We start from the raw sequence: 27824 nt of genomic DNA on the forward strand, positions 1-27824 counted from the left end.
AAGTTAAAAAAATTAATGACATTGGCGGCATTGTTTTACATTTTTGCAAATCTATTTCATAACCAGCTTTAATAGAAAATAACTGGGTTCTCATAACTGCTTCTGCATTCAGTGTGTTGATAGGTTGTTTTGGTTGAAGTATACGTAGAAAATCCAATCTTACACAGATACATAACTGGTAAAGGTGGGAGTACTGAAATAACCTTTTCAGAGAATTACGGATGGTACAGTGTGGATTCTGAAACCGCAACAGTGATCTTTTCTCAGTCTGTTACATTAAAATTCATTAAATTATCTTTCATTTTGAATAGGACAGGAGGGTAGATGAGTCAGTTATAATACACCTGTATAATGGCATATTATGCAACCATATTTTAAAAGTATTTTATCACAGATGAAATGCTTGCAAATGTCATAAATTGTCTACTTAATATGACCCTCATTTTGCTAAAAAAAAGAAAAGAGATGTGTATTTGTATTAACTGAAAGGAAAATATATCAAAATATGGATATGTTTAGTGATGCATTCGTGGATGATACTTTATTTTCTGTATACTTTTCTGATTTCCAAATTTTCTATGATCATATTGCTTCTAAAACCGGCAGGGGCGGGGAGAGTTTTTTTTTTGTTTTAATAGCGAAATAAGTATGTCTGTTAAACCTTTTCCTTCGTCAACAGGTCACCTTGTACATGAAAACCCCAGTTTTTATAGTTGGAGTGGTAACAAAAATCCCTTTTCCCCCTTCAAGTTTTTGTTTATTTAACAGATTAGTGTAACGTTTCTACGCCTGTTTTCAACCTCAGAACTTTTCCTCTTTATTTGAATAACAATTAATTGATTTATTAGAGAAACCTTATTCAAGACTTATTCAAGCAAAGTGTTGCTTGTGGAACTTTATAGCAGGGGCACAATTTGCTTTTTCTCATTTCTGCTACACCTCAGGCAAGCACTGATTCTTTTTTTTTTTTTTAAACTTATTAATTTATTTATTTTTGGCTGTGTTGGGTCTTCGTTGCTGTGAGGGCTTTCTCTAGTTGCAGCAAGCCGGCTTTCTCTAGTTGCGGTGAGCAGGGGCTACTCTTCGTTGCCGTGCATGGGCTTCTTATTGCAGTGGGCTCTCCTGTTGTGGAGCATGGGCTCTAAGCACACAGGCCTCAGTAGCCGCTCCACGAGGGCTCAGCAGTTGTGGCTTGTGGGCTCTAGAGCCGCAGGCTCAGTAGTTGTGACGCACGGGCCCAGTTGCTCGGCGGCATGTGGGATCTTCCCGGACCAGGGCTCGAACCCGTGTCCCCTGCTTTGGCAGGAGGATTCCCAACCACTGCGCCACCAGGGAAGCCCAAGCACTGATTGTTATGTAAGAAAAATGCAGGAGGATCTTGTCCTACAGTGATAGTAGAGCTCCTTGCATAGCTGAGAAATATTCCTGGAAATTAACATGCAATTAACCTCTCAGTTATTGCCTCTGAGTCCTTTTGTCAGTGGTGTGTTGAGTATTTCTCTTTACAATTTTTGTTTCAAAGACTTTTTTTTGATGTGGACAATTTTTTTTAAAGTCTTTATTGAATTTGTTACAATATTGCTTCTGTTTTATGTTTTGGTTTTTTGGCCACAAGGCATGTGGGATCTTAGCTCCCGACCAGGGATCGAACCCACACCCCCTGCATTGGAAGGTGAAGTCTTAACTACTGGACCGCCAGGGCAGTCCCTCTCTTTACAGTTTTATGGCTGGAAGTAGAAGTGTCTACCCAGAGATGCAAAGGGCATCTCACATCTGGGGATGAGCTCCCTGCTTTTACCCCTGGATTTAGGAAGCATGTTTGTTCACTGTTGTGTAGCTGATGTGGTATTGTCCTAACGTATTGCTACTTTAAGGCTTCTGTCCTTTGTCTGTGGACAGGAATCCAAATCTGCTGATGGTCTATTTTCCTGAAAGTGGAGGATTCCATCCTGTTGGTCTTTCTTCATGTTCCTTATGATATGATTAAGTGATTACTAAGATGGCTACAAAGCACCCAAAAAGCAGGAAATTAGCAGTTTTGCATCCTCTACTTACCACTTTAAAGATATGAACATTGTTACTTTGATATTTCCAGCTGAACGTTCACTTCTGTGGCTTTAGTTAATACGTTAGTGACTGTTAACGTTCGCAGTCTCTCCCAAAACTGTTTACTAAGGCACAGCTCACTTTGAAGTATAAACTGTGATGGGTAACTACTTAATTGTTCGTCCTAATACCGTTTTACATTAAAAGACCATTCTATCCTCTGCTTAAAACAATTGAGAATATTCTACTTGGGGGCACCCTTAAAGCATTCATCATTATATCTGGAAATACTCTAATTTAATTTTAGTCAGATTTTATGAGTTGAGCATTTTGGAGGCTAAGAAATATACTCCAAATAATACCTAGTGGTTTCTTCCTTTTATAATGGAAACCACTCTTTGACTTTAATTATTTCTTGGGTCTGTCATCGTCTTTTATGTAATAGACTGGGCTTGGAAGGTATCACAGATTCTAAGAAAGACACGAGAAGTGTCATTATTATTGCATTACCATGATCATAAACTGCGGGAGCCTGTGGAACATAACCTGAAGAACTTGCCGTGATACAGAAGATAGGCTTCATGAGGGCAGGAGCTTTGATTCCTTTCCTGCTAATTGCACACTGTTTAGAACGGTGCCAGGCACTTAATAGATGTGGAATAAATACTTGCTGAATTATTGGAAGATTGGACTCCCTGGATTCCCTCTGTGGGCGACGGTAAACAATAGGCATTTGCTTTCCAGGAGTCATATCTTCTCCGAAAGGGCAGGAGTAGCTTTTTGAAAGTGAAAGGCTTGTTGTGTGTGGCTTGACTCAGACCCCACCAGGCACCGTGCCTGACGCACAGTTGCTGGTCAGATGTTTAGAACAAAAGCCCAGTGGGACGGCCAGGTAGTTGCTTCTTTTCGCTCATGTTTGTCAGTGGCTTCTAGAATCATCACAGGCCCAGTAGGTGGAGAAAATGGGGCATGAAGAGCCCAGGGAGGTTGATGGGAAGCTGTTTTGAATTTCTCATTTGTAAATACTGGGACTTTGGCATACTGGAATGTGATTTTGTTTTGATGATAGGCATGGAAATGGTATGAACAACCTGGATTAAAGTTCTTGTTGAAAATAACTTGGCGCGTCAGACATTTATCGGAGGCGCCATCAGAATTGATGGCAGCTGTTTTGTTCTTTTAAATTAATTTATTTTATTTTATTTATTTTGGGCTGTGTTGGGTCTTTGTTGCTGCGCCCGGGCTTTGTCTGGTTGCGGTGAGTGGGGGCTACTCTTCGTTGTGGTGTGCGGGCTTCTCATTGCGGTGGCTTCTCTTGTTGCGGAGCACGGGCTCTAGGCACGTGGGCTTCAGTAGTTGGAGCACACGGGCTCAGTAGTTGTGGCTCGCGGGCTCTAGAATGCAGGCTCAGTAGTTGTGGCTCGCGGGCTCAGTAGTTGTGGCTCGTGGGCTTAGTTGCTCCGCGGCATGTGGGATCCTCCCAGACCAGGGCTCGAACGCGTGTCCCCTGCATTGGCAGGCGGATTCTTAACCACTGCACCACCAGGGAAGCCCAATGGCAGCTGTTTTATACAGGTACCTAAAACAGTTTCTGTCATGCCTTCTCCTTCTCGGGGACCTGCCACACCTCTGTCTCACTGACCATGTCACAGGGGAACCACATCTGGTTTCCGAGCCCTGGGTTACCTGCCCCTCTTACTGGTTCGGCCGAATCTCCTGTCCCTCACCCCTTCAGTCCCCGTGTTTCAGTCGGGCTGGTGTCTCCATTGTCTCTCCCATCGGTGGGCCCTTCCTACTCCTTAAAAATCCCCTGCCTGGTCACTGCTGACTCCGCCTGGTCACACCCGTCTTTTGAGGCTTGTTGCTTCGTAGAGTTTCACACTCTGACTAATCTGTTTTGCCTACTCGCCACAATTTTGTTCTGAATCAAGATGTAGTGTTACGTGATACTCACGTTACTTGTGTTGATTTAGTTTTTACAAAAAAAACTAAATACTCTTAAAAGGGATTCTTGTACTTCTTTTATATTCCCTAAGCCTGTGATGGGCGTTTGTTCCAAATGAAAAAAAAGAAAAGAAAAAATACGAAATGCTGATGGGACAGACTTGATTTTGGAACACTCGCTTACCCGTTCCAAGGATGTGGGGAACACAGGGGCCCTGAGCTAGTTAATAGTGTTTGATTGTCTGGATCTCAAGCCACTGAGTGAAGCCGGGTGTGAAATAGTCCTGCCCTGCTGGTTGAAGTGAGACTGTGCAGGCTGGGGTTGTAGATTTGGAAACCTGGAGATGGTGTGAACACTGAATGAACTAGAATGTTTCAGCTTGGGAAGGAGGATGTTGGAGTTTAAGACAATTTTCTTCACATTTATAGAAAGCATTTACCAGTTCTTGCGTCACAACACAACACAACACTTTTCTGATGACCGAATGAGAAGCTGTGGGCTGAAAGGACTTCAGTTCAGTGAGACTGATTGAAATTGCTCATGGGAACCTTTTTAGTTGCTTTTTTTTTTTGGAAGAAAAGGGTAACTTCAATTTCCCTGGTGTGGTTTCCCCTAGAATGGAATTCCTGGAGGGCAGGGCCGCCAGTGTTATTTGCCATGTGTCCTGGTACTCAGTGCTGGCACGAGAGGTGCTCAGTGAAGGTGGGTGGATGGATGGATGGATGGATGGATGGATGGATAAATGGATGGACGCATGGATGGACGCATGGATGGACGCATGGATGGACGGATGGATGGATGGATAAATGGATGGATGGATGGACGCATGGATGGACGCATGGATGGATGGATGGATGGATGGATAAATGGACGGATGCATGGATGGGTGGTGCAGCTGCTTGGTCTTGGAGACGGAGGGAGCGGAGACTCTTGGAGATGGAGCAGTGGCTCTTGCTGTCCTGACCAGCCTTGCTCTTTCCCTGGTTGTGTTATGGCCCAGACCCCATTGGAGGTGTGGCTGATCATGATGGGTGCTCCTTTAGTGCTTCTCTACTGGAGCTGGACACACCTTTTTTTTTTTTTTGAAGTTTCACAGATGATTCTGGTGTGCAGGGGAGAATTGGAAACCACAGCTGTAGTGTTTGAAGGAAAATGGAAGTTAACTTAAGCCAGTTTGTCCACATGTAAATAAACAAAAGCAGCTTATCCTTTTTGCCCGGGGTGGGGGTGGGGGTGGGGGGAGGGTGTTACTTTGCTGAGATGGACCCACCTAACTCGCTAGTTGTTTTTCTTCCCCCTACATCCTCGTCTGCTGTTTTGGACTTTTTTTCCCTACGTTTGGCTCCTGGCAGCTAATAAGAACTCAAGCTCTTTGGGCACATTTTTATTATACCTGGAAGAACATATTGTAAAGGTGTTGAAGTGATTCTTAAAATTTAGCAGCAAAGTGTAGGTGGTTTCCAGCTCCAGCCACTAGATTTAGAATCTCCCTGCTCAACTCCCCGTCCACCCCTCGGATTTCCAGTCCTCTCTGCGATCGCCAGCAGCTTAGTCTGAGTTCAGAATCGCAGGAAGGAAAGCGGTTGGGAAAACCGGGACCAGGTGAGCACTGCCCGTTGACCTCTCTGTTTAGTTATCTTCCTGGACAATTCTTGAAATGTCCATCCAAGTTTGGTCATTTTCTGGCTGTGTAATAATGCAGACGATACTTTGTGAATCAGTAACCTTTTATATGTTATGCATTTTGGCATCACTAGGAAGGTTAAGTAGTTATTTACCTTTTACACTGCAGGGTGAAGTAAATAGGAATTTGGAAAGTTGTTTGTGAGTGCGCGTGCATGTGCTTCTGCTAAGCAGGCAGGGGAGGAGAGCAGTTGGGGACCCTGTGGTGAATTGCAAAGCATAAGGATGCATTGATGGGGGAGGTGAGGGAAGCGTGATGCACTGGGGAAACCCAGAGGGAATTACCTGGACTGAGGGAGCGTGGGTCCGAAGAGGAATTTAGTCTTTTTCTCTAAAAATTAAAAAAAAAAAATGATTTGCCTGACTCCAAAACAGGAAGGGGTGGCTCTGCCTCATTTCTGTTTCCTGCTAGTAGAGGACTTCTCTCGCAGGAGGTAAAAACACCATCACACAGCAGTAAAGAGCCCAGACGCTGGTGGCAGACCCACTGGACTGATGAGGCTCTTACAGCTGTACAACCTTGCACCAGTTGTTAACATCCCTGGGCTTCAGCTTCTCCTCTTTCAATAAGGACAGTAATCCCTCCATCATAGGACTGTCTCGGAAGGCAAATGACGTGAAAGACGCAGTGTTCAAGATGGTGCCTGGGACTTCCCTGGCGGTCGAGTGGTTGGGATTCCGCACTTCCACTGCTGGGGGCACGGGTTCGATCCCTGGTCGGGGAACGAGGATCCCGCATGCCGGGCAGCACGGCCAAAAACCTAAAAAACCAAAAAACCAAAAACAGTGCCTGGAACATAGTAAGCACTGAATAAATTTTAACAAGAAGGAGGACTCGTATTTCTAAGGATTACCTGGGAACCAGACTGTCATTGATAACAGTGTTTCTATTACAGATTTCAGTGTTTTAAAACTCCCATTTAAATCAGGAGATTGCAGGAGTGCACAGACCCACAGGGTGGATATTCAGTGGGGAGAAATAGAAAGAGTAGAAATTAACTTTGCCCAAGACAAGTGAATACTTTTCTTATTGGTCCGTGACCAACTTAGGACAAAGAAAAATGTTCATGGGCTGCATCTTTTCTAACCCTGCAAAATTTACTGAGACACTGAATTGCTTTAACAAGTGATAATCAAACATTTAGTAATTGTAAGCCCTGGAGATACAGTGGTGCACAGAGAGCAGTGGCCCCGATGCTCAGGTAGCTTCATATCTAGAGGGAAGATGATCAAAAAACATGTTCCCAGCAGTAAAATGAACAGTTCCCCAGGCTGTGAGAGGGTTGGGATGCGAGCTTAGGACAGACTGATGGTGGAAGGACCCAAGTTAGGTGGGGTGATCTGGGCAGGTGATGTTTGAGTGGAGATTCAAGGGTGAGCCAGTAGTATGGAGAGATTTGGGATGGGAAGGGATGGGTTGGAGCAGGTACTGGCGTGAGCACAGACTAGGTAAAAAATGAAGCGAGGGCTTCCCTGGTGGCGCAGTGGTTGGGAGTCCGCCTGCCGATGCAGGGGACGTGGGTTCGTGTCCCGGCCCGGGAAGATCCCACATGCCGCGGAGCGGCTGGGCCCATGAGCCATGGCCGCTGAGCCTGTGCGTCCGGAGCCTGTGCTCCGCAACGGGAGAGGCCACAACAGTGAGAGGCCCGCATACCGCAAAAAAAAAAAAAAAATGAAGGGAGGCTGCCAGGACTGGAGGGCGGGGAGCAAGGCTGCGGGGAGAGACGGAGAGATACAGGGGACGAGGTGTGAGAAATAGGCCCGGGTCAGGTCAGGTAGGGAGTGACGGCCATGGTCAGGGGCTTAGAGAAGCTTCTGGGGAGTGACCTGACCTAAATTACATTTTCAGACAATCCCACGGGCGGAAGATCAATTCTTAGTGCAAGCTTCCTGCTGTAACATTTTTCTATTTGATAATGAAGAAAACATGAGGAGAGCGTTTTTAGCCATGGCAATGTTGGTATCTGGATATATTTGAGGAGCAGGAATGACAACGAGACCTTCTGGGTTTTCAACCTGAAATTACGTTGCAGCTGCACTGTGAGGCCAGGCTGGTGGCCCTGATCACATCCTACAGGCTCCCGGCAAGAGGAGCGCACAGGAGGCGGCTGTTCTAGCCAGAGGTTGGCACCGCTTTGTGGTGTCAAGAGCAGAGCTGTCATTCGTCTGGGCTGTGACCGATGAGAACACTGCGACCTGGCCGATGGCTGGCAAGCTGAGTGCTGACCGATGTATTTCCGTTTTCAGTCACAGCATCCAGGCCAAGCCGGGAACAATCCAGAAACTCCGCGATCAGCACTTGTAGATCTTCTGTGCTTTTGGGAAGAGTAACATGGGCTGCTTTAATGTAAATTTCTGATAGCCAATTACAGATGATGAAATCAGTTGTTTCGGATGACAGAGAAGGACCCTTTGGAAGGCCTCTTTAAAGCAGTCGTTAGTAATCCAACAGTGCTCGTTTTTATGTGGAGCGCTGAGAGAGGAGTGCTATGCTGTCTTACTGGTTTGCCTCCGAGTATGGAAAGTCCCAACACACAGGCAGTGAGGGGCTGCATTTCAGAAACAGGCTTTAATCGGGATTTCTTCTGGTCATGGGTCTTCCGAGGAGTCACCCTATTATTTTGTGTTATAGTTGCAGATGGGCAAAAAGCAGATTTCTCACGTTTCCCTTTTTGGGAGGGATGGGGTAGTGTGTGTGGCTTCAAAAGGCCTGTCTCTGTTGGAGCCTGACTTTGTTGCCTGGTGCAGTGTGTGTGTGTGTGTGCGCGCGCGCGCGTGCGTGTGCAAGAAAGTCTGCAAGTTTAGATCAGACTGCCCTGATTAGTGAGAACCTCTGGTCTCCTGGTCTGGGGCCCACAGGTGAGGAAACTGACCCCACGGGGCAGGATCTTTTGCTGAAAGCACAGAGCCTGTCGGTGGCTGAGCTGGGACTGGGACCTGGCATTTTTGGTGCTGGGACCTGTGCCTTTTGACAAAACACGTTGTTTAGATTAATTGTAAAGAAAATGGTTAGTAGCAGATGTAATGAGGAAATAAATAATGTCCGATTATTCCAAGCCAGTGAATTGAATCTTTTTAAATCTGCAGTGAACCATTTTAAGAGAAAACAAAATTTGTTTCTTGCTTGTGAGGTAGAAGCAGAACTTATTTTTAAAAATGAAAATGAGGCAAAATGAAACTAGATTAAAGACAAATAAAAATGTTAGTCTAGGATACTTTGTATCTTTGTTTTATAAGCAGGCTTTAAATTAGAATGTCGGTGGGCGTACACACTACTATATATAAAATAGATAACTAATATAACTACTGTATAGCACAGGGAACTCGACTCCATACTCGGTAGTGACCTAGATGGGAAAAGAATCTAAAAAAGAGTGGGTATATGTATATGTATAACTGAACCATTATGTTGTATAGCAGAAGTTACACAACATTCTAAATCAGCTACACTCCAATAAAAATTAAAAAAAACTTAGACTGTCAGTGGGAGTGACATTTAATGATTCTAAATTCATAATGTCATCAGTACTTAATTAAAATGATGGATGTATCAGTGAATCTCCTTTTGTTAGATGATATTATTTAATCTGGTAGTTTCATAATTAATTTTTTTCCTAAGGGTAAAAAGACGCTGTATCTCTTCAGATTATTAAATAGCTATATAGCAACAATGTCCTGTTTTCTGAACATTCATAAATTCAATGTATGTCCTTTAGACTTACGGGTGCTTTTATCCAAGTCAGCGTCATGGGTTGTATTCTGCTTTGGTTTGCCAAACCAGTTCGTTCTTAATACTTGGAAAGTAGTTTATATAATTAGTGATAGATGTATAGCGTAAAACAAAGAACTGAACTGCTAAATACCAATCTGAGCAGGCGTTACTGTCCACTGTTGCTATGACAACTAACAATTTAAGTCTAACGTATATAGCTGACTTGTTACACCTTGAGGACACATACTCACACAGCTCATCTCTATTTGCTGTTTTAAAAAAAAGGCCCGATTCAGTGATTAGGTGATGGTGTATTATCGACATGTCTTTCATCAACTTGGTTAAATTAATTTGGTCGGTGTGCTTTGGTTCTTTCCATGGAACAGCCTGTCAGTGCTTCTGTTTACCCACTTTTTGGGATAAGGAAGTGGAGGGGGTAGCATTTGCCAACTAATGTGGACAGGAAAGCAAGGGAGAAATGTAATCCTATTTTGAAAAATTCTGTCGACACTTATTAACTACTTGGTCCTGGTACTTCCTCTTTCAAAAACCGATTTAATGCAATCCTGCCCTCCACTGTGAGGTTGTTTATTGCCCTCAGCAGAATTCCTGGCATACTTGAGGCCCTGCCCCTCTGATTCCTGCCGGATCCCCAAGCCACAACTGGCTCAGTCGCTCTCCTGCCTTTATTCTGTCCCTGGTCAAGACCTCGTAGGGTAAATACAGTTTAACCCTAGTGATTGTTCTAGGGCACTCCTGCTGCCCCATCTGAGTCCCAGCCTTTGTGGCTCTCTGCCTGTCATTGTCTTGGCTTTGAATGAAGTCTGATAACTTTGCCCTGCCTTACAAACCTGGGACACCCACCTCCCTTCCCTTAGTAAATAGACTCATGGGAGGTGGGTGTTATATGCAGTGCTGATGAAATTGAACATACTTCCTAAGGTTAGTAATAGGTATTTGTGTGGGAGGTGTGTTTGCAGGGTGGAGCAGTGAGAGGGTAGAAGGAAAAAAGATAAGTTTTCTGACTCTGAACGAAAGATAAGAAGTTTCTGACTTTGAACAGGTGAAGCCCGCTTACCTGAGAAATTTGGTAACCTGTGCTCATGGCCGCTGAGATACTGGCTGGGGGGAGGGGGTGATGAGTCCTTATTAACAGTCAGTCATTAATCCAGACAGCAACCCTGAGAGGGAAAGATAAGGAACGCAGAGCTCAGAAGGCAAACGCCCAACAAAGATTTTGAAATGAGTTACAGCTTATGTTTGAACTCTGGCCTTCCCATGACTAATTGTACGACCTTGGATAAGTGCCTTAGCCCCTCTGGCCCTCTACCTCCAGTGTTGTGAAAATTCAATGAGGTGATGGATGTGGACATTTAGGACCGTGCCCAGCCCACAGCTGATATTTACTGAATAATTATTTTAATACTTTTCTTGTTGAACCTAGGTCATCCAGCTAACACGTGGCAGAGCGGGCTCTGACTTTCTCAGACTCGAAAGCTTAGCTCTTTCTACTGTTTCATAACCACCATTACTGTCGCCATGTCTCTTTTCAACAGGAAGAAAAATACATCAATTCTTAGTTGTCTCCCTTACCATTTTCCGCATGTTTCCCACATGCGGGTATAAATGACCTTGGACGGTTGGGTTGCAGGTACCTGGGACTGGAGAACTTCCTCTTACCTATTGTTAACTCCAGTTAAGTGTGTGGAATTTTGTCCTGCTTCTTAAAAAATATGCAACTAGAATTATTGTTTCGGTATTAAGAATCTGAGTTACACTGTAGTTTTTTTTTTTTTTTTTTTGTGGTACATGGGCCTCTCACTGCTGTGGCCTCTCCCGTTGCGGAGCACGGGCTCCGGACGCGCAGGCTCAGCGGCCGTGGCTCACGGGCCCAGCCACCCCGCGGCATGTGGGATCTTCCCAAACCGGGGCACGAACCCGTGTCCCCTGCATCGGCAGGCGGACTCTCAACCACTGCGCCACCAGGGAAGCCCTACACTGTAGTTTTTAACACAGAAGCAAATGCCATTACAGTTAGCTTTAAATATTGATGTACTATGGGTATCATTTTATTTATGGATAGAGAAACTTTTGAAACTGCTTTTAAAAGAACACTTTAAGAAGGGGAGAAAATACTGCCTCGGTGATCTCTGTTCCCCATGTTCATCATCACAGGGAAAAAGGCTTGTTACTGAACTATGAACAAATATCATTCTCTAAGTAATCTTTAATTTGTATTTCTTTACTCATTCACATATAGCTAGGAGGATTTGAGGTTATTCTTTAACAATTGGAATAAGGATATTTTAAAGATTAGACAGAGGAGAAGATGATGACTTTTTAGTATCAGTAATAGAAGCTCAAATAAACTTTTAAAAGGTCATGGTTTTAAGTGCTTCTCATTTGGAAGGGATGATGACAGTTGGCTGCTCGGCCAGTTTATGTTTCTGTTGGAAGTTTTCGGGTGCTTTCCCTGGTACCCGGAGTGCTGCCAGGTGATGATGGCAAGTTTAAGTAAAAGAATTAGGACAGGATTTTCCCAGCTGCATCCATTAGTGGGTCACAAGAAGCAATACAAAAAAAAGAAACTGAAAAATATCAGGGTGTATATAGCATAAGGCTAGTATTGTTTCTGGAAACTTTTACTTCAGCTAATTTTAGTGTGGTGTGTTATTGGGTCCCTGTGTATAAAGAGGATTACAGACAGAAAGCCATCGATCTGAGGTATTTTAGAAAGTTTATCAGCTTTAGAGCAAGTTTAAATGTTATATAGAAGGGAAGTTCCACTGAGTCCTTAACATTGATTTTCCTACATGGCTCACAGAATGAAATTTAGGAACACTCAGTGGTAACTCAGATTTTTTTCCCCCAGAGCTAATATATATTTTATAAATGGAAAATAAGATTGGGACTTCCCTGGTGGCGCAGTGGTTAAGCATCCGCCTGCTAATGCAGGGGACACGGGTTCGAGCCCTGGTCCGGGAAGATCCCACATGCCACGGAGCAACTAAGCCCATGCTCCACAACTACTGAGCCTGTGCTCTAGAGCCCGTGAGCCACAACTACTGAGCCCATGTGCCACAACTACTGAAGCCTGTGCTCTGCAACAAGAGAAGCCACTGCGATGAGAAGCCTGCGCATCGCAACGAAGAGTAGCCCCCGCTCGCCGCAACTAGAGAAAGCCCGCGTGCAGCAATGAAGACGCAACACCGTCAAAACACACACGCGCACGCGCGCGCGCGCACACACACACACACACACACACACACAAACCTGTTAAAAGAAAGAAAGAAAAAATGTTTATGACTTCAGCTCTGAAGCTTCATGGATGAAATTACGAAAGTAAAGTTGATAGGGTCCTTCCTAATTATCACATCACATGTACTGTTGTGTTTGTAGATTTTGTACTGTAGACTGAATTTAAAAATCTTAAATTGGACTCTTAAATACTTGGGTTCTTACTCAGTTTGACATTTGTAAGATTACAAACTAAAGGGTAGAGATTTTTGTTCATTGAATTACCTTGAAAACTTTTTAAAAGAAGCATCTTATTTTTCATGGCCTTTGGCTGCATTTTACTTTTGAATACTTCATTAAAGTAGGTAAAACTATCCTATCTTAAGCTTTTCAGATTCTTTTTTTGTTTGTTTTGTTTTTTTAAGGCATAAGGGAAGTAGTTAGGTGTCATGATACATCTGTAGTTTCTTGTTAAATTATTTTATAACTGTTCTTCCGGAAGCGACTGATGATTTCCTTTATAACTGGTTGTAAGTAGAGGACAAATTTTCATTATGGATGTGTTGATATGTCATTTGTCCTTGCCCTTTTCATTTAATTAACCAGTAGCTTCTATTACGCGTGGAGTTTAAAACAGACACAGTTAAAGTTCTGAACTTTTGGACAGGAGCTGTGAGAGTAGTCGGAAGCTGATGGGAAGTTTCTGGATGCCAAGTTCTTGAGTAAGGAGTCCTGTTGCAACAAAAGAAATGAAAACATTTCAAACTTGGGTAACTTCAGAAGGAGAGAGAAGCGAGTTCTCCATTTCCTGTGGAACTGGGTTCGGGCAGAGCGTTTACTAGTTACCAGCCTGTCCTGTTCTTTTACTTAATCAGTACTGCTTCTGCAGTTGTGTCAAGACTTGGGGAAAGCATGTAAAACAACTAGTATAACAGGTTAGCAGCAGATTTGATTGTGATGCCAGAGTGAGTAGCCTGGTGGAGGATGTGTTGGTACTCAGGGCACACGTCCTAATCCCTGTTGGCTGAGGACCTGGGGGCTGTAGACACAGGGGTAAGTGGTTTGAGTTCTACATACTTGGATGCGGGGAGGAAGGGGTGATGGTTAAGGCTTTATTTTAAGAGAGAATTTCCTTGAGGATGGAAGCTACCAAGTAAATAGGAGAGTCTTGCAATCGTCATAAGTTGTACTTAAAACAATTTATGTTTGAACATAAACACCCTTAAAACATCTTGTTGGAAGGAAGATGAATAATATCACTCAACTTCTATAGGATCTGGAACGTGAATGGTGTATCTGTTGCTCATTACTCAAGTAAGTGATTATCTAAGGCCTCTGTTTATTCTAGGAATAGATAAATTTTTGAAATCTTGACTATTTTCTAATGAACAGTGAGCCCCCTTCCATTCCAGCAAGAAGAAAGGCTGTTATGCTTCTCAGACATCGTGGCCCCTGGTGTCTGCTGGTTTAAATGCAGGCTCCGTCTTTTTAGGCTTTTGTTTTTCTGTGTTCCCTGTTTGCCAAGTAGGTTGCTGTCAGTTTTTCCCAATTCTTATTTTGGGAGGTTTTCCGCTGCCTATTAACTGCATGTAGAGAAAGGGCTCCAGTGGAGGCCCAAGGGAGATTGTATCCAGTTTCCGGGCTGGGTGGGCCTGTGAGATGGGGGTGACTGAAATAACCGTTTAGGGTGCGTAGACAGCCGCACGGGGCTGGGGGTGCCTTGTTTTTGTTTTCCTGGGGCTGAAGGAAAGCCTGTGGGAAAACGGTAAGGCCTGGCGTCCTAGCATGACAGGCCTCCTGAGGGAGTTGAATTAATACGTGGAGTTCAAGCAGAGAAAGGGAAGAGTCAGCGCAGTTTACTCCCTCGTTCCGGGGCCAGCGCCCGCTACACATGTGTTTACGTTTGAACTTTTGCCAAAATCCCGGTAGTTTAGAAAGGGAGGTTTTGTGCAGAAGGCAAAGCTAAAGGCTGAAAGGGCTCCCAGTAAAAGGTCCCCCGTCTTTGTTGCTTACTGCAACATTATTACAGATGCTGTGAGGACTGAGCACTTCTAAGAAATGGTCGTTGCTCTAGTGTCCCTTTCAGCTTTGGAGCTGAGGTGCAGAGTTGCTGCTGACCTTACCCGGAGGGGCCTGATGAGCCCCTTGTCCGGAGGCTGGAGTGCCTTTGAAGACAGTTGAATTGGATTTGTGTCCTAGTCAGCTCGGGCTGCCATAACAAAATACCATAGGCTGAGTGGGCTAAGCAACAGATACTTAGTTCTCACAGTTCTGGAGGCTGGACGTCCAAGATTCCTGGTGAGGACTCTCTTCTTGGCTTACAGACAGCAGCCTTCTTACCATGTCCTTACATGGCAGGGGTAGGGGGAGATGCCAGCTCTGGTGTCTTGTCCTCCTATAAGGACTCTGGTCCCATCATGGGCCCCCCCATGCCCTCCTCTACTCCTAATCACCTCACAAAGGCCCCACCTCCACTTACTGTCACATTGGGGGGTGGGGCTTCAACGTATGAATATTGGGGGACACATTCCCCCCATAACCGTCTGTGTGTGGCAGGGTTGGTTGTCTACCTAACAGCCACTGCTGTCCCCTCTTCAGTGCTGGAATGCCACGTCCCCATTTTCCCAGCGTCCTTTGTTGCTATGGTGATGACACGATGTAGCTCTAGCCAATGAGGTGTCAGAAGGCCCCCCGGGGGCTTCTGGGAGTGGCTTCCCTCCAAGATAAAGAGACCCAGTGTGGGGGGGCTTTGCCAGTCTGCCCTTCCTCCTGGAGGTGCTGGGACTACTGAGCAGAGCAATGAGAAGACCCCAGAGCCCCCATGACACCACTGAGCTCTGAAGCAGCCTTGCACAGCCTGATACCACATTCTTACGAGAGGTAAAAACGAGCCCCTGTGGTTGCAGCTCCTTAGAGGCAGGTGTTGTTGCATGTGGCCCAGAGCATCCTCATTGATGGAGTCACAAGGGGAGAACCTTCCTCCTTTTGGAGCTGGAAGGAGGTACAGTCTTAGGAAGAACTCCCAGAGACCTCCCCGGCCTTCCCACCCTCAAAGTGTATGTATCACACTAGTGATTGTGGGCCTGTCTTCTCCACTAGCTGTGAGCCCTGGATGGCAGGGACCATGTCTCACTCCTCCCTAGATCTTTAGGGCCTGACCCGAGGCTCATACAGAGGAGGGACACTCATGGTTCTGGCCTTGCTGACAACAGTGGGCTTAATAATCCTTTCTTGGTTTTGGTGTCCTCATAACAAGACTGGCTGTTTGTTGTTCACAGAAAGCCCACGGGGTAACCAGAAGAGGGGTAGGTGAGAAAACAGACTTTAATTAAAAGGACCTGGGCTGTGCCCATAGCTGCTCTCTGAGGTTTAGTTAGCGCCAGTTGATCCTCCAAAGACCCAGACGGAGATGTGCCCCAATCCTCACACTAATTTTTCACGGTGGAAGCAGAAATCAAATGTCAACTTATATTCGTGTAATTAGGGAACATGTTAATGAACCATTCAGAAAAACACATAATTGTAACCATTGTTTCTTGCATGAAGATCTCTTTAAGAGTGAAAAAAGTTTTCCAGACAAACTCTAGCTGTGCTGTATTTCAAAAGTGAAAAAGTTAAGTTGAGTGACTGGAAGTCAGAGCACCTTCTTCAATGGAAATAAACCTCTTTGACCCACAATATGGCTGAAATACAGCGTATTTGAGATGAAAAGTTGTAAAATATAGGATAACTGGCTGTCATTTTACCAGCAAGGAAACAGACGTAGAGAAGTGATAAGTCAGGATTTAGGTTTGTGGACCTTTTATTTGAGGTTCTTTCTACTCTAATGTTACTAGTAACTTAGTAAGACAAACGAGTATGGAATCCCACCAGCCAGCAACCTCCAGGAATGCACGTGTCACTGTAGAGAGGTTCGGTTCATTTAGCTTCTGCAGCGGGGCGAGTGTAGCCTGGAAGAGTGCTGGGATTCTCTGCGAAAGGCAGAGTTGCGTCTTTGCTTATGCTGGGTGCTTTGAAGATGGGGTTAAAGAAACGGGGCCAGACCCGGGCTGGATGTGGTCGGGAAGCAGTCACAGTTCAGTGATTGGGTATCTTAACAATTTTTATATATAGGAGGCCGGACATTAAAGTGGGGTTAGAGTTGTAACTTAGTAAAGAATTAGCAGTCTTAGGTTCTTGAGAAAGGAGGATGGCCATTCATTTTTGTGGAGGTCAGCGTCTGGGTCCTATGCTGAGCTTTCTTTATGTCCTGATGGCATATTGGGGTCGGTTGTCAGTAAGGCCTGTCCTTACTTCTCCTGTTGTCAGTAGGGCTGATTTTCACTTTTCCAGTAGTTTATTTGATTTGATCCAGTAGTTTATTGATGCTTGAGGAAGGGTAGGTTTTAATAGGAGAAGGATAAGATGGAGAGTCTAAAGAGGGTGTCTTAAGCCACGGTGTCTGAGCAGTCACTGGTTTTTAATGTTATGGTTACTCAGTGTCAATATCAGGTTAAAAAAAAAAAGGCAAATGAGTCGTTTTCTCCTACCCTAAGAGGCATTTTTTTTTTTTTATCATCACAGTGACTTTGTAGTTTTCTGGAATTTGGCAGGATATAGAAGCAGATGGAAGTGTGGCTACTTATAACTGAAACATATTATCATCTTCAAAGATGCCATCCCGTTATTGATGGTAATGTTAATGGTGATGTTAGTGTCAAAAACACCACCCCCCCAAAATGAGTAGGAAATGTAGAAAATCAATTTAGAAAATTCAGTATAGGAGTCAGAAGTGCGAGAGGCGGTATAGTCCAGCCAAGTGAGGGCCAGAGGCAGACACGGGTTTCAGTCCAGGCGTGGCCACTTTCTGTGTGAACTTAGCCAAGCTTCAGTATCTCTGGGCCTCAGTTTCCTCATGTGTGGTGCTGGGGAAGTTGAGCAGATGGTCTCTGCTCTTTCTAAATTGAGTCCTTTTGAAGATAGTCTCCGCTTTTGAAAATATTTGTTTGGGTGCCCAGCTGGACCAGGTCATGCATTTTATGAAATTATTATTCCGCTCTTGAAGACAGGAATATTTGAGGGCTTTGAAAGTTGGTCCAGCAGGAAGTTTTTTTCTGGTCTGTGTGGTTTCCTTCCTCTCAGGAGGGACCAGGCCTAAGCCCACCATCTTCCCAGTCCGTCCGTCCCCTTGGTAGTCTCCTGAAATGAATGACTGAGGTGTTTCCTCCCTAGAAAATCACATACAGTAAATGTGCCAAGGTAGGCTCCTTTATTCAGAAATTTGCAGTTTGGGAATAAAGGCTGGTGGCGTTTGTGTGCAAACTTGAATTTTGTGAATATAAAATAGCATCATATAAAAATCAAAGTATTACGTTACATGCAAATTTTGAAGGCAGAAGACAAAAAAGTAAAAGAAATCGATCAAAAGTTGCATAATTTCAAAGATGATAGGACGGGTGGTTTGTCAAGGGTGTTTATGGAATCGCCAGTGACAGCCCCACTCTAGCTGGTGATAGGAAGGCCTTCCGTGTTAAACCCGTATCACGCTCCATGCTGTCACTCAAGGGCATTAAGGTTGTTTCTGCTAATGTGGGCTGTTATTTAATGTGCACTTAAATCAAACCATCTTTTTAAAGACTTCAGGCAGGTCTTCTCCACGGGGTTTGTCAATGGTGGTACCAGCGATAGTGGCAACGCCTCTTTCCCCCATCAATAACTTTGTAACAGAAGTGCTGAAACACTAGGAAGAAGACACAAGGATGGGTGGGTTGCATCATGCTGTTGATTTCGGGGAAGCAGCACAGAGCACACTTCCAAATATAAGATTTATCCTAGAGAGGCCCTAGAGCAGAGGGGTGCGGAGTGCGGACTCTGGAGCTAGCTGTGCGAGCTGCCACTTACTGGCTTTGCAGCCTTGGCTAAGTTACCTAGTCTCTCTGGGCCTCAATTTCCCCATCTGCACAATGGGGCAAATTTTAGTATCTACCTCAGAGGTGGTGTGGCACACAGTAAACAAAAAAACAGATCTCTGTGCCCTGCCCCAGCGATTCTGATCCAGTGCCTTTCAGCTAGGGCATTTGCACTGAACAAGCTCCCTGGCGATGCGGATACTGCTGGTCATTGGGTGACACTCTGAATAGCTTTTGTTCATGCAAACGCACAGACTAGAAAATAAAGGACATGCTGTTTTGGAACCTGAAATTTTTCTCTCATTTGATACATCGTGAATATTTCCCCTTTCATTATTTATTCTAACAATATGATTTTATTAAAGCTGCACTGTATCGCATTATTAGACATCTAAGTGGTTTCTTTCCTTTTTCACTATCATAAATCATACATAAACTATTCTTACACATATTTTTATATGTTTTGTGTCCTTGTCTGATTACCTCCTTGGAGTAATTCCTGCAAGGGGAATTACCAGATTCACGGGTATGTACGTGTTCAAGCCTTTTGTCACACACTGCCCACACATTCTTCAGACAGGAAGTGGCAAAAATATATCTTCTTACGAGTAGTCTATGAGAGTAGACAGTGATTTTCTGAACGTAAGGCAATGAGAAAGAACTGTCATTGACTCTCTGAAGCTCCTGTGTATTTGGACTTTGGTGGGAGTTGGCAGGAAGAAGATGGATTTATAGAGAAGGCAAAGACATGTCAAGAGAAACTAGAGGAGAAGCAAGAGGGCTGAATTTTTTAAAATTTAATTTACTTTTTATATGACACATTCTTATTAGTTATCTATTTTATACATATTAGTGTATATACGTCAATCCCAATCTCCCAATTCATCACACCACCACCACCACGTCCCCTGCTTGGTGCCCATATTTTTTGTTCTCCACGTCTGTGTCTCTATTTCTGCCTTGCAAATGGGTTCATCTGTACCATTTTTCTAGATTCCACATATATGCATTAATATATGATATTTGTTTTTCTCTTTCTGACTTACTTCACTCTGTATGACAGTCTCTAGGTCCATCCACATCTCTACAAATGACCCAGTTTTGTTCCTTTTTATGGCTGAGTAATATTCCATTGTATATATGTACCACATCTTCTTTATCCATTCGTCTGTTGATGGGCATTTAGTTTGATTCCATGACCTGGCTATTGTAAATAGTGCTGCAGTGAACATTGTGGTACATGACTCTTTTTGAATTGTGGTTTTCTCTGGGTATATGCCCAGTAGTGGGATTGCTGGATCATATGGTAATTCTATTTTTATTTTTTTAAGGAACCTCCATACTGTCCTCCATAGTGGCTGTATCAGTTTACATTCCCACCAACAGTGCAAGAGGGTTCCCTTTTCTCCACATCCTCTCCAGCGTTTGTTGTTTGTAGATTTTCTGATGATGGCCATTCTGCCCGGTGTGAGGTGATACCTCATTGTACTTTTGATTTGCATTTCTCTAATAATAAGTGATGTTGAGCAGCTTTTCATGTGCCTCTTGGCCATCTGTATGTCTTCTTTGGAGAAATGTCTACTTAGGTCTTTTGCCCAGTTTTTGATTGAGTTGTTTGTTTTTTTAATATTGAGCTGCATGAGCTATTTATATATTTTGGAGATTAATCCTTTGTCCGTTGATTCGTTTGCAAATGTTTTCTCCCATTCTGAGGGTTGTCTTTTCATCTTGTTTATAGTTTCCTCTGCTGTGCAAAAGCTTTTAAGTTTCACTAGGTCCCATTTGTTTATTTTTGTTTTTATTTCCATTACTCTAGGAGGTGGGTCAAAAAGATCTTGTTGTGATTTATGTCAAAGAGTGTTCTTCCTATGTTTTCCTCTAAGAGTTTTATAGTGTCCGATCTTACACTTAGGTCTTTAATCCATTTTGAGATTATTTTTGTGTATGGTGTTAGGGAGTGTTCTAATTTCTTTCATTTAAATGTAGCTGTTCAGTTTTCCCAGCACCACTTATTGAAGAGACTGTCTTTTCTCCATTGTATATCCTTGCCTCCTTTATCATAGATTAGTTGACCATAGGTGTGTGGGTTTCTCTGGGCTTTCCATCCTGTACCATTGATCTATATTTCTCTTCTTGTGCTAGTACCATATTGTTCTTGATTACTGTAGCTTTTTAGTATACTCTGAAGTCAGGGAGTCTGATTTCTCCAGCTCCGTGTTTTTTTTGCGGTACGTGGGCCTCTCACTTTTGTGGCCTCTCCCGTTGCGGAGCACAGGCTCCGGACGTGCAGGCTCAGTGGCCATGGCTCATGGGCCCAGCCGCTCTGCGGCATGAGGGATTTTTCCAGACTGGGGCATGAACCCATGTCCCCTGCATTGGCAGGCGGACTCTCAACCACTGAGCCACCAGGGAAGCCCCTCCAGCTCCGCTTTTTTTCCTTCAAGATTGCTTTGGCTATTCAGGCTTTTGTGTCTCTGTACAAATTTTAAGATTTTTTTGTTCTGGTTCCGTAAAATATGCTGTTGATAATTTGATAGGGATTGCATTGAATCTGTAGGTTGCTTTGGGTAGTATAGTCATTTTCACGGTATTGATTCTTCCAATCCAAGAACATGGTATATCTCTCCATCTATTTGTGTCATCTTTGATTTCTTTCATCAATGTCTTATAGTTTTCTGCATACAGGTCTTTTACCTCCTTAGGTAGGTTTACTCCTAGGTATTTTATTCTTTTTGTTGCAGTGGTGAATGGGATTGTTGCCTTAATCTCTCTTTCTGATCTTTTGTCGTTATTGTATAGGAATGCAAGAGACTTCTGTGCTTTATTTAGTATCCTGCAGCTTTACCAAATTCATTGATTAGCTCTAGTAGTTTTCTGGTGGCATCTTTAGGATTCTCCATGTATAGTATCATGTCATCTGCAAACAGCGACAGTTTTACTTCTTCTTTTCCAATTTGAATTCCTTTTATTTCTTTTTCTTCTCTGATTGCCATGGCTAGGACTTCCAAAACTATGTTGAATAAGACTGGTGAGAGTGGACATCCTTGTCTTGTTCCTGACCTTGGAGGAAATGCTTTCACCTCTCACCACTGAGAATGATGTTTGCTGTGGTTTTGTCGTATATGGCCTTTATTATGTTGAGGGAGGTTCCCTCTGTCCCCACTTTCTGGAGGGTTTTTATCATAAATGGATGTTGAATTTTGTCAAAAGCTTTTTCTGCATCTATTGAGATGATCATATAGTTTTTATTCTTCAGTTTGTTAATATGGTGTATCACATTGATTGATTTGCATATATTGGAGAATCTTTGCATCCCTGGGATAAATCCCACTTGATCATGATGTATGATCCTTTTAATGTGTCGTTGGATTCTGTTTGCTAGTATTTTGTTGAGGATTTTTGCATCTATATTCATCAGTGATATTGGCCTGTAATTTTCTTTTTTTGTTGCATGTTTGTCTGATTTTGGTATCAGGTTGATGGTGGCCTCATAGAATGAGTTTGGGAGTGTTCCTTCCTCTGCAATTTTTTGGAAGAGTTTGAGAAGGATGGGTGTTAGCTCTTCTCTAAATGTTTGCTAGAATTCGCCTGTGAAGCCATCTGGTCCTGGACTTTTGTTTGTTGGAAGATTTTTAATCACATTTTCAATTTCATTACTTGTGATTTGTCTGTTCGTATTTTCTATTTCATCATGGTTCAGTCTTGGAAGGTTATACCTTTCTAAGAATTTGTCCATTTCTTCCAGGTTGTCCATTTTATTGGCATAGAGTTGCTTGTAGTAGTCTCTTATGATGCTTTGTATTTCTGCGGTGTCTATTGTAACTTCTCCTTTTTCATTTCTAATTTTACTGAGTTGAGTCCTCTCCCTTTTTTTCGTGATGAGGCTGGCTAATGGTTTATCAATTTTGTTTATCTTCCCAAAGAACCAGCTTTTAGTTTTATTGATCTTTGCTATTGTTTTCTTTGTTTCTGTTTCATTTATTTCTGCTCTGCTCTTTATGATTTCTTTCCTTCTGCTAACTTTGGGTTTTGTTTGTTCTTCTTTCTTTAGGTCCTTTAGGTGTAAGGTTAGATTGTTTATTTGAGATTTTTTTTGTTTCTTGAGATAGGATTTTATTGCTGTAAACTTCCCTCTTAGAACTGCTTTTGCTGTATCCCATAGGTTTTGGATCGTCGTGTTTTCATTGTCATGTGTCTCCAGGTATTTTTCGATTTCCTCTTTGATTTCTTCAGTGATCTTTTGGATATTTAGTAACGTATTGTTTAGCTCCCATGTGTTTGTGTTTTTTACGTTTTTTTCCCCTGTAATTGATTTCTAATCTCATAGCATTGTGGTTGGAAAAGATGCTTAATATGATTTCAGTTTTCTTAAATTTACTGAGGCTTGATTTGTGACCCAAGATATGATCTATCCTGGAGAATTTTCCATGTGCACTTGAGAAGAAAGTGTAATTTGCTGTTTTTGGATGGAATGTCCTATAAATATCAATTAAATCTGTCTGGTCTATTGTGTCATTTAAAGCTTGTGTTTCCTTATTAATGTCCTTTCTGGATGATGTGTCCATTGGTGTTAAAGTCCCCCACTGTTACTGTGTTACTGCCGACTTCCTCTTTTATAGCTGTTGGCATTTGCCTTATGTATTGAGGCGCTCCTGTGTTGGGTGCATGTATATTTATAATTGTTATATCTGCTTCTTGGATTGATTCCTTGATCATTATGTAGCATCCTTCCTTGTCTCTTGTAACATTCTTTATTTTAAAGTCTATTTTATCTGATATGAGTATTGCTACTCCAGCTTTCTTTTGATTTCCATTTGCATGGAATATCTTTTTCCATCCCCTCACTTTCAGTCTGAATGTGTCCCTAGGTCTGAAGTGGGTCTCTTGTAGACAGCATATATATGGATCTTGTTTTTGTATCCGTTCAGCGAGCCTGTGTCTTTTGGTTGGAGCATTTAATCCATTCATATTTAAGGTAATTATTGATATGTATGTTCCTATTACCATTTTCTTAATTGTTTTTGTAGGTCCTTTTCTTCTCTTGTGTTTCCCACTTAGAGAAGTTCCTTTAGCATTTGTTGTAGAGCTGGTTTGGTGGTGCTGAATTCTCTTAGCTTTTGCTTGTCTGTAAAGCTTTTGATTTCTCCGTCAAACCTGAGTGAGATCCTTGCTGGGTAGAGTAATCCTGGTTGTAGGTTCTTCCCTTTCATCCCTTTAAATATATTGTGCCACTCCCTTCTGGCCTGTAGAGTTTCTGTTGAGAAATCAGCTGTTTACCTTATGGGAGTTCCCTTGTATGTTATTTGTTGTTTTTTCCTTTTTGCTTTTAATAATTTTTCTTTGTCTTTAATTTTTGTCAGTTTGATTACTGTGTGTGTCAGCATGTTTCTCCTTGGGTTTATCCTGCCTAGGACTCTCTGCACTTCCTGTATTTGGGTGGCTATTTCCTTTCCCATGTCAGGGAAGTTTTTGACTGTAATCTCTTCAAATATTTTGTCGGGTCCTTTCTCTCTCTCTTCTCCTTCTGGGACCCCTATAATCTGAATGTTGGTGCATGTAATGTTATCCCAGAGGTCTGTCATTTCTTTTCATTCCTTTTTGTTTATTCTGTTCTCCTGCAGTGAATTCCACCGTTCTGTCTTCCAGATCAATTATCTGTTCTTCTGCCTCAGTTATTCCATTATTGATTGCTTCTAGTGTATTTTTCATCTCATTTATTGTATTGTTCATCTCTGTGTGTTTGTTCTTTAATTCTTCTAGGTGTTTGTTCTTTAATTCTTCTAGGTCTTTATTAAACATTTCTTGCATTTTCTCGATCTTTGCCTCCATTCTTTTTCCAAGGTCCTGGATCATCTTCACTATCATTATTCTGAATTCTTTTTCTGGAAAGTTGCCTATCTCCACTTCATTTAGTTGTTTTTGTGGGGTTTTATCTTTTTCCTTCATCTGGTACATAGCCCTCTGCCTTTTCATTCTGTCTATCTTTCTGTGAATGTGGTTTTTGTTCCACAGGCTGTAGGATTGTAGTTCTTCTTACTTCTGCTCTCTGCCCTCTGGTGGATGAGGCTATGTAAGAGGCTTGATGGGAGGGACTGGTGGTAGGTAGAGCTGACTGTTGCTCTGATGGGCAGAGCTCAGTAAAACTTTGATCCATTTGACTGTTGATGGGTGGGGCTGGGTTCCCTCCCTGTTGGTTGTTTTGCGTGAGGCAACCCAACGCTGGAGCCTACCTGGGCTCTTTGGTGGGGCCAATGACAGACTCTGGGAGGGCTCACGCCAAGGAGTACTTCCCAGAACTGCTGCTGCCAGTGTCCTTGTCCCCATGGTGAGCCACAGCCATCCCCTGCCTCTGCAGGAGACCCTCCAACACTAGCAGGTAGGTCTGGTTCAGTCTCCCCTGGGGTCACTGCTCCTTCCCCTGGGTCCCGATGTGCACACTACTTTGTGTGTGCCCTGCAAGAGTGGAGTCTGTTTCCCCCAGTCCTGTCGAAGTCCTGCAATCAAATCCCACTAGCCTTCAAAGTCTGGTTCTCTAGGAATTCCTCCTCTGGTTGCTGGACCCCCAGGTTGGGAAGCCTCACGTGGGGCTCAGAACCTTCACTCCAGTGGGTGGACTTCTGTGGTATAAGCGTTCTCCAGTCTGTGAGTCACCTACCCAGCGGTTATGGGATTCGATTTTATTGTGATTGCGCCCCTCCTACCGTCTCATCGTGGCTTCTCCTTTGTCTTTGGATGTGGGGTATCTTTTCTGGTGAGTTCCAGTGTCTTCCTGTCGATGATTGTTCAGCAGTTAGTTGTGATTCCGGTGCTGTCACAAGAGGGAGTGAGAGCACGTCCTTCTACTCCGCCATCTTGAACCAATCCTAAAGAGGGCTGAATTGTGGCTTGATTTCAGGGTAGTTTCAGGAGTCAGACTTGAATTAATTTAATTATAGTGTAATATCTAATTGCTGTAGGTGATTTTATGCAAAGAGGAATAAACAATGCTTTGTTTTTATTGATTGTATATGGTGTATGTGTGATTCTTGACTAGAGTATTGGGAGCCCCCTGGATTGGGAGTTTTGGTTTAATAAAGTCTAGTCTGCACCCCATCCTATGTGGGCAGCTCTAGCCCTGGACCAAGTGGCTGAGACTCTTCTAGAGGGACTCGAGGGAGGGTGGCTGCATCTGGGAAAGTGCAGCAGTCACGAGCAGAAAGCCTGCTCAGCGTAGATGTGATGCACTGGGGACAGGAACGAGAGGAGTGGAGACCGAGGTGGGGTGTGCGTGGAACGTACTGGGGCACCTCCGTGGTCTGTCTGGCCCTGATGGTGGGGCCAGAGTTCCACAGCCTTGGGTCAGAAGCCCCTGTGCTGTGGGGAGTGACAGACCAGCCGAACTCTTCTGTATTATCAGAATGTTAGAACCAGGAAGGGATCTCAAGGGTTATCTGGTCCAGCCTTCTCTTTGTACCGATAAGGAAGTTAAATAATTTATTATTTTCAATTAAGCGTCACCTCATAAGCTTCTAAAATCAGATAGTCAACCTTGGAACAGAATTGGCTGTTTTTTTTCTCCTTGTTCTGGGAGAGCCAGGGTTTTGAGAATTGAAGTGGCCGAATGGTGGACGAGAAAGCAGACAGCAGGGGGTGACCCTATTGCTCAGCCCTGGGACACTGAACTGATTTCATGTCAAACCTGCACCGTCCCTGTGTCACAGGAACTTCCCTTGTGTCTCTCGTCATGTCTGCACACGTCTGTACGGTCCCCAAAGGCTTCAAAGTAACCTTGGACGTAGGGGAGCTGTCTTATGCCAGTGCCGTGTTTTCTAGAATTTACACACACTAGTTTTCTTAGAGCAATTCCCCCAAAATAGTTTTCTTCTTTTCCTTTTAGTAAAGAAACACATGTGACAAATACTTTTAAAAAGCAACAGCTGCTCTGAACACAACTGTGAGACTTCTGCCACTGGGTGACACTGTTAGACCACAGAACACTCTTCAACGGGTAGAATCAAGGATCCCTGGACTTCAGATCTCATCACGCTGCTTCACCTAGGAGAGAGAGAGAGACTCTGAACCACTTCATGGTCATCTATCAAATGTTATTTGATAAGTGTAATTTATCAGCCTATGGCAATTTTAAGGCTAATGAGTTTAAGGTAATCAATTATTTAAAAAATCTGTTAATTGGACAGCATTTCAGTTGCTTAGAGGTTTGTGCAGATTGATGGGCTGCATGTTGATGAAGTGCTAATTACTTCACGGGAATATTTATGCAAGCCAGCGCACTCAGATTTATTTCCCAGCAGAAAACAATCTGAGTTATCTTTCTGGGGCAAAAGACTCCTAGCTCGTACGCAGCAATTCACGTTATGGACTTTGAGTGAGGGTTTCGGGGAGTCATCTTGTGCAAGAGGGAGCATCATCTGCTGGGCTAGAAAAATGGGCATTTGGTTCCCTGGGCTGATCTGTATCAGGAGAACCAGGAACTTTTGTCTCTCACTCATTCTGTGCTTTTTGAAGATCAAGTGAGGACAGAGTCTGTTCAAAGCATGAGGTGCCCTCTCTCCCCCTCCCCTGTTTCTGGCCCCTTCTGTAAGCCTGAGCTGTGCACCTCACTTGTCAACAGGTCAAATTGAGTTCAGCAGTACGCGGAAGGCTCATAGTGGTGTTTCTGGGGATAAGAAATGAGGAAGAGTCAGGCCTTTCCTTTGCAACTTTAATGTGAGGGATAAGCAAACTTGTAGTTTTCATACAGGCAGCCATGAGCATCCTTAGAGAAGTGTTAACGGCATCCTGTTGGGACAGAAGGGAGGGAAACTGCAAGAGGAATCAGGAAAAGCTTCCCGGGATGAGCTCCTTCGTTTGGATTCTCTGTTGCTTCAGCATCTGCCCCCTTTATTGGGTGCAGTTCTGTCGGGTGCCCACGGGGTGGCGCGCAGCCCAGTGCTGGGAACGCAGGAGGGAGTAAAGCCAGATGTACCGCTGGCCCCTGGAGCTCAGCGTAGGCACAGGGCGTCGGTGGCCCCAGCTTCCTGCTGGTTCTTCTTCGTCAGCTGCTTACAGTGGGCCTAATTCCGCTTTGGATGGCATAAGTGCGAGGCGTTGTGCTCCAGGTGGGGGGATGACTTAAGTCAGTCGGAGGTCTTTTCCTTTCTGAAGGGACGCACATCGGTCCTTCAAGGGGGACCACTTGGAGATGCATGAAGAACTGACTCGTAAGTGTCAAGTTCACACGGGAAGGGAGTACCGCGTGAAATTGTTCTCAGCACTGCAGACAAGAGGGAGATGGCCTGGGGGAGTGGCCGTGGGGAGATTCAGGAGAGGGAAG

General features: G+C 43.7%; 1 protein-coding gene across 4 annotated transcripts in view; it reads left to right on the forward strand.

The window, feature by feature from the left end:
• Positions 1-27824, forward strand: part of FAM107B (family with sequence similarity 107 member B) — a 219831-nt gene that overhangs the window by 166760 nt on the left and 25247 nt on the right. The window contains exon 1 of one of the 4 annotated variants that reach the window (XM_070044736.1): positions 13570-13676. The exons of 2 other annotated variants lie outside the window; for them this stretch is intronic. The gene's annotated coding sequence lies outside the window, so the exon portion shown is untranslated. Of the gene's footprint in view, positions 1-13569; positions 13677-26425; positions 26653-27824 lie in introns of those variants that run through there. One more of the 4 variants, XM_060292522.2, reaches the window with a different exon arrangement.

This window comes from Globicephala melas, chromosome 2 (assembly GCF_963455315.2).
Source record: "Globicephala melas chromosome 2, mGloMel1.2, whole genome shotgun sequence".
In the NCBI taxonomy this organism is placed as follows: domain Eukaryota; kingdom Metazoa; phylum Chordata; class Mammalia; order Artiodactyla; family Delphinidae; genus Globicephala; species Globicephala melas.